The sequence below is a fragment of the Anastrepha ludens genome, chromosome 6 (genome assembly GCF_028408465.1).
Source record: "Anastrepha ludens isolate Willacy chromosome 6, idAnaLude1.1, whole genome shotgun sequence".
In the NCBI taxonomy this organism is placed as follows: Eukaryota; Metazoa; Arthropoda; class Insecta; order Diptera; family Tephritidae; genus Anastrepha; species Anastrepha ludens.
The window spans coordinates 108,499,846-108,514,449 of record NC_071502.1 but is presented as its reverse complement, the minus strand read 5'-3'; the positions used below and the strand labels follow the sequence as shown (position 1 = coordinate 108,514,449).

The window sequence follows — 14,604 nt, the reverse complement described above, 5'->3', positions numbered from 1 at the left end:
CTACAGAGGAGTGGCCATTAGAAAAAATGACTATTAGAAACAAATGTGTCTCTCAAATAGGGTTTCATGTCAAGATATTTGAACCTGTGCACTTCCGAATGGCAGTGTCAGCACCAACAAATTTAGCTACAACTACGGTAGCCACCAGCACTAAATTTATATTTGAATTTCCATTCGTTAAAGTAAATTTGTCATATATAAACAAAATTTCGTACATATCGTATTCTTTATATCAAGTAACATAAATTGCACCTTGAAATGGGCAAAGCCAGTCAAAAACCACATCGCCTTTACATACAAAGGTGGTTTTACTCTTTGCCAAATCAGCCAATTGTTCATGATTAATAATGAAAATGTCTGAAAAGTTGTACCTTTTATGTTATTTGCTCAGATCGTTAAAAAACTAAAAGGTTTTAACCCCTTCAAAAATTTATTAAAGTGCTGCTCTTTACTAAGTTAAATTAAGTGAATGATAGCCCTCTACAGAAGACGGGTGCACTTAAACGACTACTTTAAGCTGTGAATTGTGCTACAAGCAAAGGGAAAGAGTATGAAAGGGCAAGAGTATGCGAATAAAGACAATATTTGAACGGTGGAGGATTTTAGATAATAGAAAAATTTCACAGGCCATTAGTATCCAGAACTAATGGCTTTTCAGGGGTGGCTCAAAGGAAACAGTAGAAATACCTGATGCCGGGATAATTCCACCTCATTATCTTCCACATCGTAGATGCAACTCGATTTTAAGCTGATTCTCACCTTATAGAGAGTTGCGGCATTCTGACCTTTATAAGCATTCTTTATAATAATTTTCCATAACGTGGAGGCAGATGGACCTACGCATGCTAGTGTACTTGCGCATCGGTTGCTAATCTGCCTTCAGGCCCACCTAGCCAAAAGCAGACCACAAGTACCCAAAGGAACCCTTACTTCCTCTTTGCACGAAGAAAACACGTATTAATATGTCTGACCAGCCAACTGGTTAGTCATGTAGCGTCTTGAGGTAACGAGATTTTCAGATGCAACTGTAAGAGCTTTGGCTGCAATTTGCCTATAAGTATACACTTATTAGCTCTTTAAAGGATACAACATTAATGAGCAGCCGAATGAGTGCCTCCTTGTTAGTGGTTATCTCCGCTTTGAAAGTATAGCAATGATATGGAAGATTTAAGATCCAGACGGAATATTCTTTCACGAAAATATCCATCCAACTTTGAGTGTCTGGAGAACGTTCCAAAAGCGGGTCTCCCAGCTCTGCTTACATTCGCCAAAAGCGCTGACATCCCACATGATGTCTACTTCCAGTATTCATGCTCATTTAATTTGGTATCGCTAGGAACCACAAGGTCTATGCGTGGCTTATTGCCAACCAGGCTAACCTAACCTAACCTATCCATTCAACTTAGAACCATACGTGCACGGTCTCACTGGGACCTACTTCCAGATGATGTGTGAATGCGGGATGGTGCAATGGTGAGGTTCCACCCTATATGAAATAAGAGTAGAAAAGTGCACGATTGGACTTAACGTAGGGTTTTTAGTGAAAAGTGACAGATTTATTCAACAACTGAAGAGAAACCAGAGAATTAGTATTGAAGTCACCGAAAGTTGACCTTTTTATGAAATTTTTTCCAGTGAGTAAAGAAATGCGGCTTACTTGAACTTAAAGCGCACGCGGGTTATATAATTATATATTAGCTTTTGGCTGAACTTACGTTCCCGCTATACTAATTTTAGGAAGCGTTCAGTTATTGTATGCTATCTGTCGATAAGTGCTAGGTAGTACATGGCGTATGATGAACATAAAACTAGCTTTCAACACAAATGAGTGTTCGATTATTTCCCGAATCGCTACACTGGCTTAATTTTACTTATTAGTTTATATTTTTTTGTGCTAAGTAAGCAATAGTTCATTTTTTCAATTCAAGTTTCTTCTAACTTATTCCTTATTAAATTATATTTGAACAATTTCTACATACTAACAACTCACCATATGAAGTCCTTGCAATGCGAGCAAAATGTAGGCTGCTTGAAGAAACGCGGTATAAAGCAATGATCCTTAACCGCAAATACATTTTTCTTCTTTAGTGCGCCCTTACGCAGGCGAGACTTCATTTTATTCTCACTACCGCCAGCTTCCTCCTGCAGCAACTGCTGATCGCCATTGTTGTCTTGCGTCTCGGACATGTTGGCAAATTGGTGTTTAGGTGGTGTTAAAGGTGGTTGTTACTATTGCAGTTTTGAGTTTAAGTTTCAAGAGTTTGCTTTGCTCTTAAAACTTAAAAAGTTGCTATACTAGAGTATGGTTTTTTTTTATTGAATTTGTGAGTACTCGTAATGTCAGTTATTAATCCATTAAATTTGTTGCTGCGATAATCTGATTTTTTTTCTCAAAATGGTGAGTTGAATTTTATGGCGTTTCTTCTTATTTTGTTTTTTGGCGTTTTTTTTTTTGTAATATTTTGTATTCAACGCATGAATTTTTTGGCTTTTAAAATTCTTTTTTTTCAAACATTTTTGTATATTTTCTTAAATTCTAAGCTTTATTTTTGCAACACCCAGATTTTTAGATTAAAAAAAACTTTTTTTCACTTCATAGGTTTTATAAGATTTCTTATGACTTTTATAATGTGCTGTATTTTAACTTCTTCACGCTGAAAACTTGCTTCACAACTATATACAGCAGTTTTTTTTTTTTAATTTATTTTTCAGTTAACATTTCATTTATTTTTAGTTATTAATTACGGAGATTGCCACTTTCAACATATCTTCAACACTCTCGCTCGCTATTCCTAATTGTTTTATTTAAACTAGGTTTTATGACACACCTTCAGCTATTCGCAATTTTTCCCCCACTAAATATCGTCACTCACACACAGACAGCTATATTTATTCAATCGATTTTATTGCCCATCGATTTTTTTATGTATTTCCTTTTATTTCCCTCACAATGTTTATTTTTATTGTTTTTTTTCACAACTTTTTTCGCAATTTTCCTTACCTTTGTTTACTTAGCCATTTTACTCGCACTCTTCAACGCTTGGTTACAGTATTGTATACAAATCACTTTGGCATATTTTATTATTATTGTTTAATTCATTTGATTGCGAATATTCGCAATATTCTTTTTTTATTTTTATAAATTTTTTTTTGATTTCAACGAAATTTTTCTGTGAAATTTCACACAATTTTTTCTTTGTAGTTTCTGCGTTGCGTAGGAGTTATTGTTGACTGCCTACAGCTGTTTAAGCTGCCATGTACGTGTGTGTGTTTTGATGTATGTGTTGGAGTGATGGTATTTCCTCAATATATGCGGATATTGCACAGCTGTAATTTTGGAATTTTTAACGCATGTTTTTTTTAATTTTTTTGTTTCTATTTTACAGTATTTTATGTTTGCTTTTGGTTGTTTTTCTTTTATTGTTATTTTGCTTTTACTTGGCCTTCTGTTTTGTAGGTTGTTTTTGCTTTTATCGGCGTTTAATTGCCCTTTACTTTTTTAGTACTCAACAGCTGGCTGAAATCAAATAAATTTACCTGAAAGTAAAATGATTTCAAAATAAGCAAATTAAATAACAAAATCGAGTGACTTATAAACGTATTTGTTTTTTTTTTTATTTTATGAAATAAAATAATATTTGTTTCTTAAATAAAAAGATTTGACATTTGATGAGCAACTAGAAAATCTAGGCCATAAACAAGCAAGCAAAAAAAAAAAAAAATAATAGTAGGTATTAAGAAAACTTTATTATTCCATTTTTTTCATAATTTTTATATCTACTTATTTTTTTCATATTTTTTATGAAGTTCTGAAGTTTTTCAAAGTTACAAACTATTACATAAGGGCACCCATACCATCTCTTTGCACAAAGAAATTACCCCATGAGATGTCTGCTTAGCCAACTGGGTAATAATGGAACTTTGTGAGGTAGCAAAATATTCAAATGCAACGGCAATGACTTTGGCTACCTCCTGACAGAATATATTTTTACCCTTTTAAGGACTGAATAGTTCAATGACTCAATGACTACCTTCTTGATAGTAGCTAGCGCCGCTTCGAAAGCATAGAAATGACACGGAAGTCTAGACTTAAGTTATAAGGGGAGTTTTCAGTCAGAATATTACTCTGCCAACCTTTCCCTCCTACTTTCACATCAAAAGAAAGATGAAGATTTTCAACAGTAGAAAAGATGCTCACTTTTTTACTTCGCAGCAGTAGAAAATATGCCAACGTCAAATTAAAAAAAAAAAAATGATTCTTGATTATACTTCAAGAATTTTTTTTCCTTAAAAAACGGATTCCGACAGCTGGTAAGGCATTAACTCAACCGATCTTGGTGGCTAATAAATTATAGTATCGTGAAATTTTTCTTTCCGCCAATTTCGTTTGCAAAAAATTAATTACTCGTAGGCTGTTTAGGCATAGGCACCACTTTGTTGAAACTGCTCTCTATAGTGCCACAGAGCTTGAGCGTCATCTGTCAATTAACTTGTTTTTGGCATTTAATTATATCAGTAAACCGTAGATGTGCACTGCTTCCGTTCTGAAAATTTCGATGTGTAAGATGCACCTCGTTCCGGTCGACCTATCGTTGAAAAAGTCGATGAAATTATGGAAAAGATTGACCAGGACCGTCACATAAGCTGCCATGACATCGCCAAGGTACTAAACATTCATCATCAAACGGTTTTGAACCATTTAAAAAAGGCTGGTTACAAAAAGAAGCTCGATGTTTGGGTACCACATGAATTGTCTGCGAAAAATTTAATGGACCGAATTAACATCTGCGATTCTTTGCTGAAACGAAATGAAATCGAACCATTTCTGAAGCGAATGGTAACAGGAGACGAAAAGTATATCAAATACGACAATAATGGGCGAAAAAGATCATGGTGCTAGGGTTGTGAAGCACAACAAATGGTCGCAAAGCCAGGATTGACGCCTCGAAAGGTTATGCTGTGTGTTTGGTGGGATTGGAAAGGAATCATCCACTATGAGCTGCTCCAGCCTGCTCGAACGATTGATTCTACACTTTACTGTCAACAACTGATGAGATTGAAGCAAGCAATAAAAAAAAACGGCCAGAACTGATCAGCAGAAAGGGCGTCGTCTTCCATCAGGACAGCGCTAGGCCACACACATTTTTGATGACTCGGCAAAAACTGGGAGAGCTTGGCTGGGAAGTTTTGATGCATCCACCATATAGCCCTGACCTTGCACCATCGGACATCGGACTACCATTTGTTTCGGTCAATGCAGAACTCCTTTGATGGAGTAAAGTTGACTTCAAGAGAAGTCTGTGAAAATTACTTGTCGCAGTTTTTCGCCGAGAAACCACAAAAGTTTTCATTGATGGAATAATGTCTCTAGAAGAAAAATGGCAAAAAGTGGTCGACCAAAATGGTACATATTCGGTTTAATAAAGTTCATTATAAATATAAAAGAAATGAGTTCAGGTTTGATTAGAAATACGAAAAGACTTTTTCGACTACCCAGTATCATTGAACAACAACCGTATTCTCCGGATTTAGCCCCCTGTGACATTTTCCTTTTCGCAAAACTTAAATTGCAGCTTCGCGAACGCCGCTTTGAGTCAGTAGAAGCCATTCGCTGAATGAGCTGAAGAAGATCTCTCCAAACGCATTTAAAAGGTGCTTTGATGACTGCACTAACCATTGGGCTATGTGTATTGCTTCAAATGGAGCCCATTTTGAAGGCGACAAAATAAATTTTGATGATTAAACTATTATTTTGCGTTTATTGAAAAATCCCCAGGGTACCTTTTTGACAGAATGTAAGTTTGATAAGAAAAAAAAAGCGAGAAATGAAACATGGATGGTTTTCAACTTCAATCTTCTTAATTTTTTAGAAATTTGTTAAACATATTTTCCTCCTTTTTCCACCCCATAAATAATTACTTATATATACAATTGTATATGTGAGTGATATATTTGAAGAATCTAAATATCAAGGCACATTCATTTTTTTATTTATTTATTTTGCAAGGTAAGGTTTAGATGACAAACCAGTACTCTAACTCGTCAACAGACTTGAGTAAGCATTGAGCTTTGTGCGGCAATGCCTGCTTCTGCTAAAATATCCTATTGGCTTAAGCGGCGGCCACTTCCAGCTAGTGTGAGCAATAAATGCATGCTGCAAAAGTGGTTAGAAACCACATCACTCTACTTTAATCAGAATGGCGGAATGGAAAGTAGCTTAATTGCTTGCAAGAGATCTTTGTCAGAAAACAGGTGGCTGGAAATAGCTTTCTAGCGATTCCGTGTATTGGCGCACCTCATTTCAGAAAACGAGAGGAAGGAGGCTGCAGAAGAAGGCAAAATGCAAGCAGTGATATATGAATCTGTTTTGGTAATCAATGAATCATTGATACTAATTCTATCACAAAATTGATACCACTGGTGATTCTTAAGTGCGCTCAAATCTTATAGCTGAGAGCTGTCAATAGAAAAAATTGAGGTGTTTCTTCAAACTGTTGCCTCAATGTCTGCTTGACGAAACGCTTATATTCGTACTGTTGTTCCTGTCGGTACCTTGTGTAAAGAGGCTTAACCACCGTTTAAGGTTTCGGAGTCTCAAAATTTTAGTATTACTTGTATAAGCACAAATAATCTTTGCATTTTATCTTGAGGCATTGGAACGAACATTTATCTAAATTTCTGCCGTTGTGTGTGATTGAGTGCCTCTACCCATAGCAGGGATTGATATATTAATACCTTACTGTGTGAATCTAAATAGCTTCTCTGCTAAATGGAGGCAAGAAGAGAGTAAACAAATGTAAGTGTTACGCAATTATAAAAGCAAAATCTAGACATTTGAGGTGTATTGCCATTTTATACTAGTATTTATTTTTTATTAAAATGCCGCGTGGCAGACAACTTATAGAATTGGAAAAAGGTAACATTTTAGCCTTTGCTTTCTAAAAAAAGTCATCTCGAGAAATGGGCCGACTAATAGGAAGAAGCGGTTCTTCCGTTGATTACAAAACGAGACGGAAAACCTTCGTTCATTATAATATACAGGGTGAACGATATGAAGTATGGGAGTTACTAAAAAACTAGGTTTTTGAACTTAATGGATATTTGAATTTTTTTTTAATTTTCAACAAAAAAAATTTGAGTACTTCGAAAATGTTGACAAAAATTTATTAGAAGGAATGTATAAGTTTTCGAAAAAGTTATGGATATTCTGATTTTTATCTTTTAATTTTGTTTATTAAATTTCCAACAAATAAAAAAATGTCAGTACTTCAAGAAAAGTGTCCATAAAATTTGTTGGAAAAAATGTGTAGTTTTTCGAAAAAGTTAAGGATCTTTTGATTTTTCCTTTTAAATTTCAACAAAAAACCAAAAAATTTCAGTACTTCGAGAAAAGTCGACAAAAAATTTATTGAATTTTACCTTTTGAACTATTTTTTTTTTAATTTTCAAAAAAAAAAACAAGGTGAGTACTTCGAAAAAGGTTGACAAATTTTGTTAGAAAAAACGTATAATTTTTCGAAAAAGTTATAGGATTTTTTGAATTTCAACTCTCGGTTTGTTTTTAGTTTTCAACAAAAAAAAAAAAAAAATAGTACTTCGATAAAAGTTGACACTTTTCAGAAAGGCAAATATATGTAATAAATTATAAATTCCTGACCTTCGCCTCTCAGCAGCAAAAATTAAATGTTGCACCCAATTTTTTTAACCTGCATTTTGTAGATGCATTGAAAAATACTTAAAGTCTGATATATGCACCTACATATGTAGATCGTTTTGGAATATGGTGGGTCAAAATAAATAAAATAGCTTTTCAAAAACGTATAGGTTTTTCAAATTTTGCCAATTAATGAAAATAAATTTAACTTAGATGGGCCAGATGGATTTAGTAAGCATTGGCGAGCTTTGCGTTTAGAGCCAAGATCATTTAAAACAAAAAAAAATTTTTTGCGGTGGTTACCTGATAGTGTGAGGGACTGGGAGTATACTTGGAAAAGTCAATATCCCCTTTCCATCAACACGCATTAGACCCGAAGAGAATATGAGCTTATTTTCGAATAAATTACTACCATTCCTCAATGTGTATTCTGTCGAAAATCTTGTTTTCCAGCAAAATAATGCGGCCTGTCATTCATCTCATGCCATCTTGAGTTGGTGTGTTGAACAATGTTATTCCCTTTCTAGAGTGGCCATCAATTTTTCGAGAGATCCATATCATGGGGAACGTGAGAGGGATTTATGGAAGAAATAAACTGTACTCCACAAAGAAATAGTTGAAAGAGGCCATTCTTCAATCCTTGGACTCGCGTAGCACGCTACTAGTCCAAAAGTTACTTGATTCAACGCCGAATCGGATTTTTAAAGTTCTTAAAAAGAATTGAAATACCAGACATAACACGCGTGAGTAAATAACAGATATTTTGAATAATCTAAAAACTTTTTTCTCTTAACACTTTTGCCCAAAAAATGCATGTAAAAATATTTTCTCTAACACCAAGTAAAAAAGGTAAGTAAGATAATTCTTCGTTTATAATTATACAACCGACTGTAATATATAAAGCGACGCAGAGTTCATTTTCTGCTTGCTTTTCAAATGACTATCTCTGCGAAAAATGCACTTTGGATTACTGCTCTGCCACTTAGTTTTCATACAGACTCACTTGGAGCGCTTCCGATTTAAAGGCATGTAAGGATAGCATTGAGACCACAAGTAGTCTATGTAGTGACGAAATGAATTAGTTTTAACAGCGGTCCGCCTAAGCAAACCTAATTCAGTAACCACAATTACATACCTGGCATATACACAATTGTCTAAATCATGAACAATACCTAATATTTCTGCTCTGAAGACGAAAATAATTGTTTTACCAAATTAATTGAAATTCCTTAATATAAATATTTTTGTTTTTATTATATTTTATTTTTATTTACTTTCACACATTTATATATATATATATATATATTCACATACGCTTATCGCGCTTTGAAAACCACAAAGCGTACGCTACTGGCTTAGGGTCTCTTCTCTCATTTTCGAGTATCAACAAGTTACGTATACGCACCGCACGCCAACGCTCCCCTAACTAAATACACACAAGTAGATATGCGAGTAAATACACTTCTGAACGACGGTTGAGCGACAAGCGTGGATGCACGCGCTACTGGGAGTAATAGTAAATGTACAACAATAACAAATCTTAAGCGAAAAGCACACAACAAAAATAAAATAATCAATATGATAATATCAGTAATGCCACAAGGGTGCTAACACTCTAACGGCTATTGTTTACCACAGTGTGGGCGCTTCGAAATGCGAGTGGCGGTACAACGTAAAATTGCGTAGGTGTTGCTCTGTTGGTTTTTGTGGCGACGGTCACGGTTGCTACTGCACGCGCCTTTTCATGTGACTTTAAAGTGGCAAGTTGTGACTTTTTTCAAGAGTTTTGCCTTTGTTTACAGTTATTTTGTTTTATTTTATTTATTTTTGTTGTTTTATTGTGCCAATTTCTAATGGGGTGAGTGTATAAGCGCAAAGTGAAAACCGGTTAAGTAAGAATTTCGTTGGACAGGTACGTAAAAAAGGTTCTTAAGCTGCAAACACTAAAAGAGATGTGTGAAATAAAATTGAGCTAATGGAATTTAAAGGCAAGACAAGGCACTTCAGCTATTTCAGAATTAACTCGTAATATTTTAGTTAATTTTAATTAATTTTAGTTGATTTCGAATTTTTATCTTAGTGCGTGTGTGGCCTTTTTATGTATAATTGTCGTGCACCTTCTTTGTAAGGTGTTTGGCTGAGCTCCCCTTCCTATTTGTGGAGTGTATCTTTATGTTGTTTTGCAAATGGAGGGGCCCACAGTTTTAAGCCGCCTCCGAATGGCTGACAAATTTTTACAATATGAGAAGCCTTTTCTTGGTAGGACGGAACTCGGACGTTTGCTCTTTTTTGTTGGGGGATGGTCGCTTCCGGAATTTGTTTTATTTGGTTTCCAACTCAGTAATATATAACTGAGTATTACGAGTATTTACAGGGCCGTAGAGAGCATATCCGGGCCCCGGGGGAAAATGTGGGTCCTTTTCAATTATGTTTAATTTATATAAGTACGTATAATCTCGAGTCCGGGCCCCTCTGAGAACTTCGGACCCGGGGTAAAAAGTCCCCGATCCACCCCCTCTCGTCGGACCTGATTATTTACATATCTTACATACCGTAGTAGATAGTCGACTTAAATTAGAATGAACTTTTTTTATTGAATTTTTTTAAATAATCTAAATTTGTATTCACTGTCGTAAATTCTGATTTCGATTTATAGAAGAAATTAATATTAGGATTGTTTACTGGAGGGAGCTGGCATAAAAATGAAACAAAGCTATCTGTATGCTCAAACTTATTTATTGAATTTAAGCCACAGATTCATACAATCACTGACATACATATCTGAAATTGTGGTATACCCTTCGAGTTATGTCCTTTACTACTAACAATTTCTCAACGATACCCAATTATTTAAAAGAATCTTAGTTGGCAGTGGGCTATGTGCTGACTATATGTGTTTTTTGTTCCTATCAGACCAAGATTTAGGATATTTTCGACTCTTCTTCTCGCCTCATCACAGTTCAGCACCATGGCTGATAATATCTCTATGGACGCGACGCAGAATTAGACAATGCTCCAAGCCTGTGTACCTGCCTTCACAGTCTGTAGTGACTTGTGATAATGAGAATTTATAAATTTTAAATATCTTAAGATTCTACATTCCCAGTAAGAACTTTCCTGGTACAGCACCACGGTTTAATACCAGTTTAAGAGACTTAGCCTTCTTCTTTCTACGCTCATTTTTTCAGATTTACTTTCATCATGCTTTGTGACACCACCAGAAAAGACTCAGATTCTATAAGTTTTGATCGGGTAAGAGACATGCGTAAGCAGGTCTGGATTCAGCAGCGTTCAAGGTATATTTTTTTATTCTGGTTCCACCTTTTTTATTTAAATCTAGTTTTTTTCTGTTATAGTCCACTCAGCCTTTTCTGGCTGCTGGAACACTTTACTTATTTGAAAATTTTAACATATCGATTATCTTTCTACCTTCTGACTATAAATGTTTTCTTAAATTTATTAACCAAAATTCAAAATAATCCTTTTCTTCTACAAAAAATTTGGTATAAAATACAATTTTCTCTTCCATCAAATCACCAAAAATTGCACAAAGTTCACATGCAGTGCCGGCGGTATACCAATCAGTGTCACACTGGCCATATGCAAAATAAATTTTATATTTTCCCGCACAAATTCCCACACCCCTACACACAAACTGGTCTTTGGCAAAAATATTTAACAAACAAATTAAAAAAAATGTAATGCATTGTGTGGCGCGCTTCACAGTCGGCCTGTCAACGACACACAGCCAGCCGCCAGTGGCTGCGAGCAAAGAATAAGCGAACAGCGTGAATGAATTCAATTCAGTAAATCTGCTAATAAAGTTTTCACTTACACAAGCGCCAAGCCGCTAATCGCTTTGTTGAATGTATATTTGTTATTGTTTTTGTGTTCTTAGCTAAACACCTATTTTTTAGATAATTTTATTTATTTATTTTCTTTTAATGATTTATTTATTTCCTTTTACGTATTTTTTACAAATTTTTTTGTCAATTTGTCCAATTCCTCAAATTGCTACTTAGCTGTTTTTAAGTTTTATTGAATTTATTTTTCTTTCACTTTAATATCCGATTGACGCCCGCGTTCAGGTCAACACACGTCCGCAACGCTCAACAACCCGATACTTTGTGAAAAATGCCAAGCACCAGCTGCTGGCAGCTATGCGAGCGATTTTGCTCGGTCCACTCGAGCAGTCCAGCAGTGGTGAGCTACGTTATCCAATTCACGTGTTTGTGTTAGTGCATGTGGTGAATTTCTCAACTAAGCAACTAGTGTGTAAAATGATTATGTGGCTCCTCTACTCTTGCTACAGTTGGCTGCTTTTGGATATTTGCTGCTTTACGAATTCTGTTGCAAAAAAAAAAAAACAAAATAAGTACATAAATAAAAACAAAACAAAAATGAAGTAAACATTATTGGCATTGCGCTGTATACTTTTGCCACTTGCCGCCACATCTGGCGCTGTTGCTCGTGTCAAGAGTGTTTTGGTTTGCCAACATCCATGAGTTGGCATTCTCACTATTTTCTCGCGCTCATTGCAACACTTGTGGCATTCAGGAGGGCATGAGCTTTTGCTGGCATTTTTCTCTTAGATAATTTATGAGCGATGTGATTTTAAGCAAATTTGGTTTTTGTCATGCTTGGGGAAAAGAAATTAATAATAATGCTTTGAATTACTTTCTAAATTAAATTTAAGTCCAGATAACTGACAAAAAAAAATTTAAAAAATTGTAGTAGTGAAATGATCATATATTTTACCTCCAATATTAAGTCAAAAAAAACTAATAAAACTAACAAAAAAAATATTTTATTTTTTCATAATTTTTACTTGCAATATTTACACAACAAAAAAAATTAATTAGAATTCTTAAAAAAAATGTTTAATTACTAAAATGTTCATATCTTTTATTTCCACAATTAAGGTAAGCAAAAATTAAATTAAAAAAATTTAATTAAAAAATGCTCATAGCTTCTCTTTTCAATATTAGAGCAAAAATAAATTATTAAATTTTAATAAAATAAATATTTATAAATAATTATTAAAAACAAACCATTTTTTCATTACTAGAATTTCCATATCTTTTCTTTGTAATACTAAGGCGAAGAAAAAATATTGTTTTGTAATTTATTTTAATTAGATTTTTTTTTTCTTCTGTAGTAAAATGTTCACATTCTTCATTTCCAAAATTAAGACCAAGAAAAAGCAAAAACAAATTTATTTAAAAAAACTTATTAAAAAAATAAATATATTTTGAAGAAATATATATTTCCAATATTAGTCCAAAAAACTTAATTATATATTAAAACAAACAAAAAAATAATTAGAAATGTTCCAATATTAAGTTCAGAAAAAAATTAATCAAAAAATTATTTAAAAAGAAAGAAAAGTGTATTTTTCTTTTACATTTCTAAAATGTCCATACATACATCATTACATTTTCCTTTTTCTTCAGTAATAATATGTTCATATTTTTTATTTCCAATGTTATGACCACGAAAACTTAAATTAAACATTTTTTTTATTAAAAACTTTAATTAAAAAAAAAGTTGTTTCTAATATTAAAACCAAGAAAATTAAATAAAAATAAATTTCTTTAAAAAAAAATTGGTTTAACATTTCTTTTTTATTATCTGATATTCATAACTTTTATTCCCACTATTTTGACAAAGAAACATTTAATTCCAAAAAAACAAATTATTAAGAAATGTTCCAATATTAAGTACAAGAAAAGTTTAATTTTTTTATATTTATTTTTATTACATACATTTTCTTTTTTCTTCAGTAGTAAAATGTAGGAAAAACAAGTTTTTTTTTAGTTGACAAACTTTTATTAAAACAATATAATTTTTTTCATTAGCATAATGCACCATAATTTTTATTGTCAATGTTGGGACCAAAAAGATTTGACTACTAAAGAAAAACATAATCACAAAAATGTTCCAATATTATTAGTCCAAGAAAAACTAAGTATTTTTAATTTAATTTAAATCCAAGAAACTTGAAATACCACAAAAAAAAACATGAATTAAGAATATCAAATAAAAAAAATAGTTCAATTGGTTTTCTCCAAATACCAAAATATTCAACTTAAAATATTTTTTTTTTAACTTTTTCAATTTATTTCTTATTAAACTCAAGACAACAAATGAATCATATTTCAGAAAAAAATGTGTACTACTATTTTAGACACATACTTGGATCACTTACAGATCTGCTTAGCGATTTTCAACGATATTCGGTCTTAAAGTTAGTCATATGAAGAAATATTCTGAGATTAGAAAAAATAGTATAGCATATATTTTCTTTACATCCGGACTACTAATATAGCTTTAAAAATTAAAGTTCCAATAATAATTTTCTTAAATTGTAAATAGTTGAGTACAATTTTTTTTTTTTTAATTAAAAATTTTTCAATTTTTTCATGTCGAATGAAATCATATATAAGTGTACGCCACTCAAATTTGTTCAGAAAATATTTCCATAATTATTGAGTTTGTCTTTCTCTTTTGCATTCCCAGCATTTTTGCGAAAAAGAGCGTCGCCTATCGTCAATTTTAATTCACCTCTCTTTTCACCTTTTTTGTGCGCTCTAACGCTAAGGGTTGCATTCTCCACAACCCCGGAACAATATATATTAACAATTGTCTACCTTTCTCTATCGCTCGCTCCACACGTACCCACGACTATGCGCTCACGTTCGCTTACTCTCATAAACTCACCACAGCCCCCTACAGGCGACACCCTAATAACCTATTAACGCCCAATAATAAACATACAAGCCTCGGGAAGTGTGTAGTGCTTATATATGGATTTGTTTTCCATGTATGTGTGTATGTATGAATGCATGCTTGCTGGTATGCATGTAAATATTAACAGTCCTAGTGCAGTAGCACTCATTTGCCTACTGCGTCCAAGTCAATGGCCTTCTTCTTCTCAATCATACTGCTGC

At 33.4% G+C, this 14,604-nt stretch overlaps 1 long non-coding RNA gene across 1 annotated transcript; it reads right to left on the bottom strand.

Moving 5' to 3' along the window:
- Window positions 1-2,662: 2,662 nt before the first annotated feature.
- On the bottom strand, window positions 2,663-11,827 carry LOC128867663 (uncharacterized). The gene is made up of 2 exons (XR_008455005.1): window positions 11,490-11,827; window positions 2,663-3,537 (listed from the first exon to the last, which is right to left on the bottom strand). It is a non-coding gene; the product is annotated as an uncharacterized LOC128867663 (long non-coding RNA).
- Window positions 11,828-14,604: the final 2,777 nt, after the last annotated feature.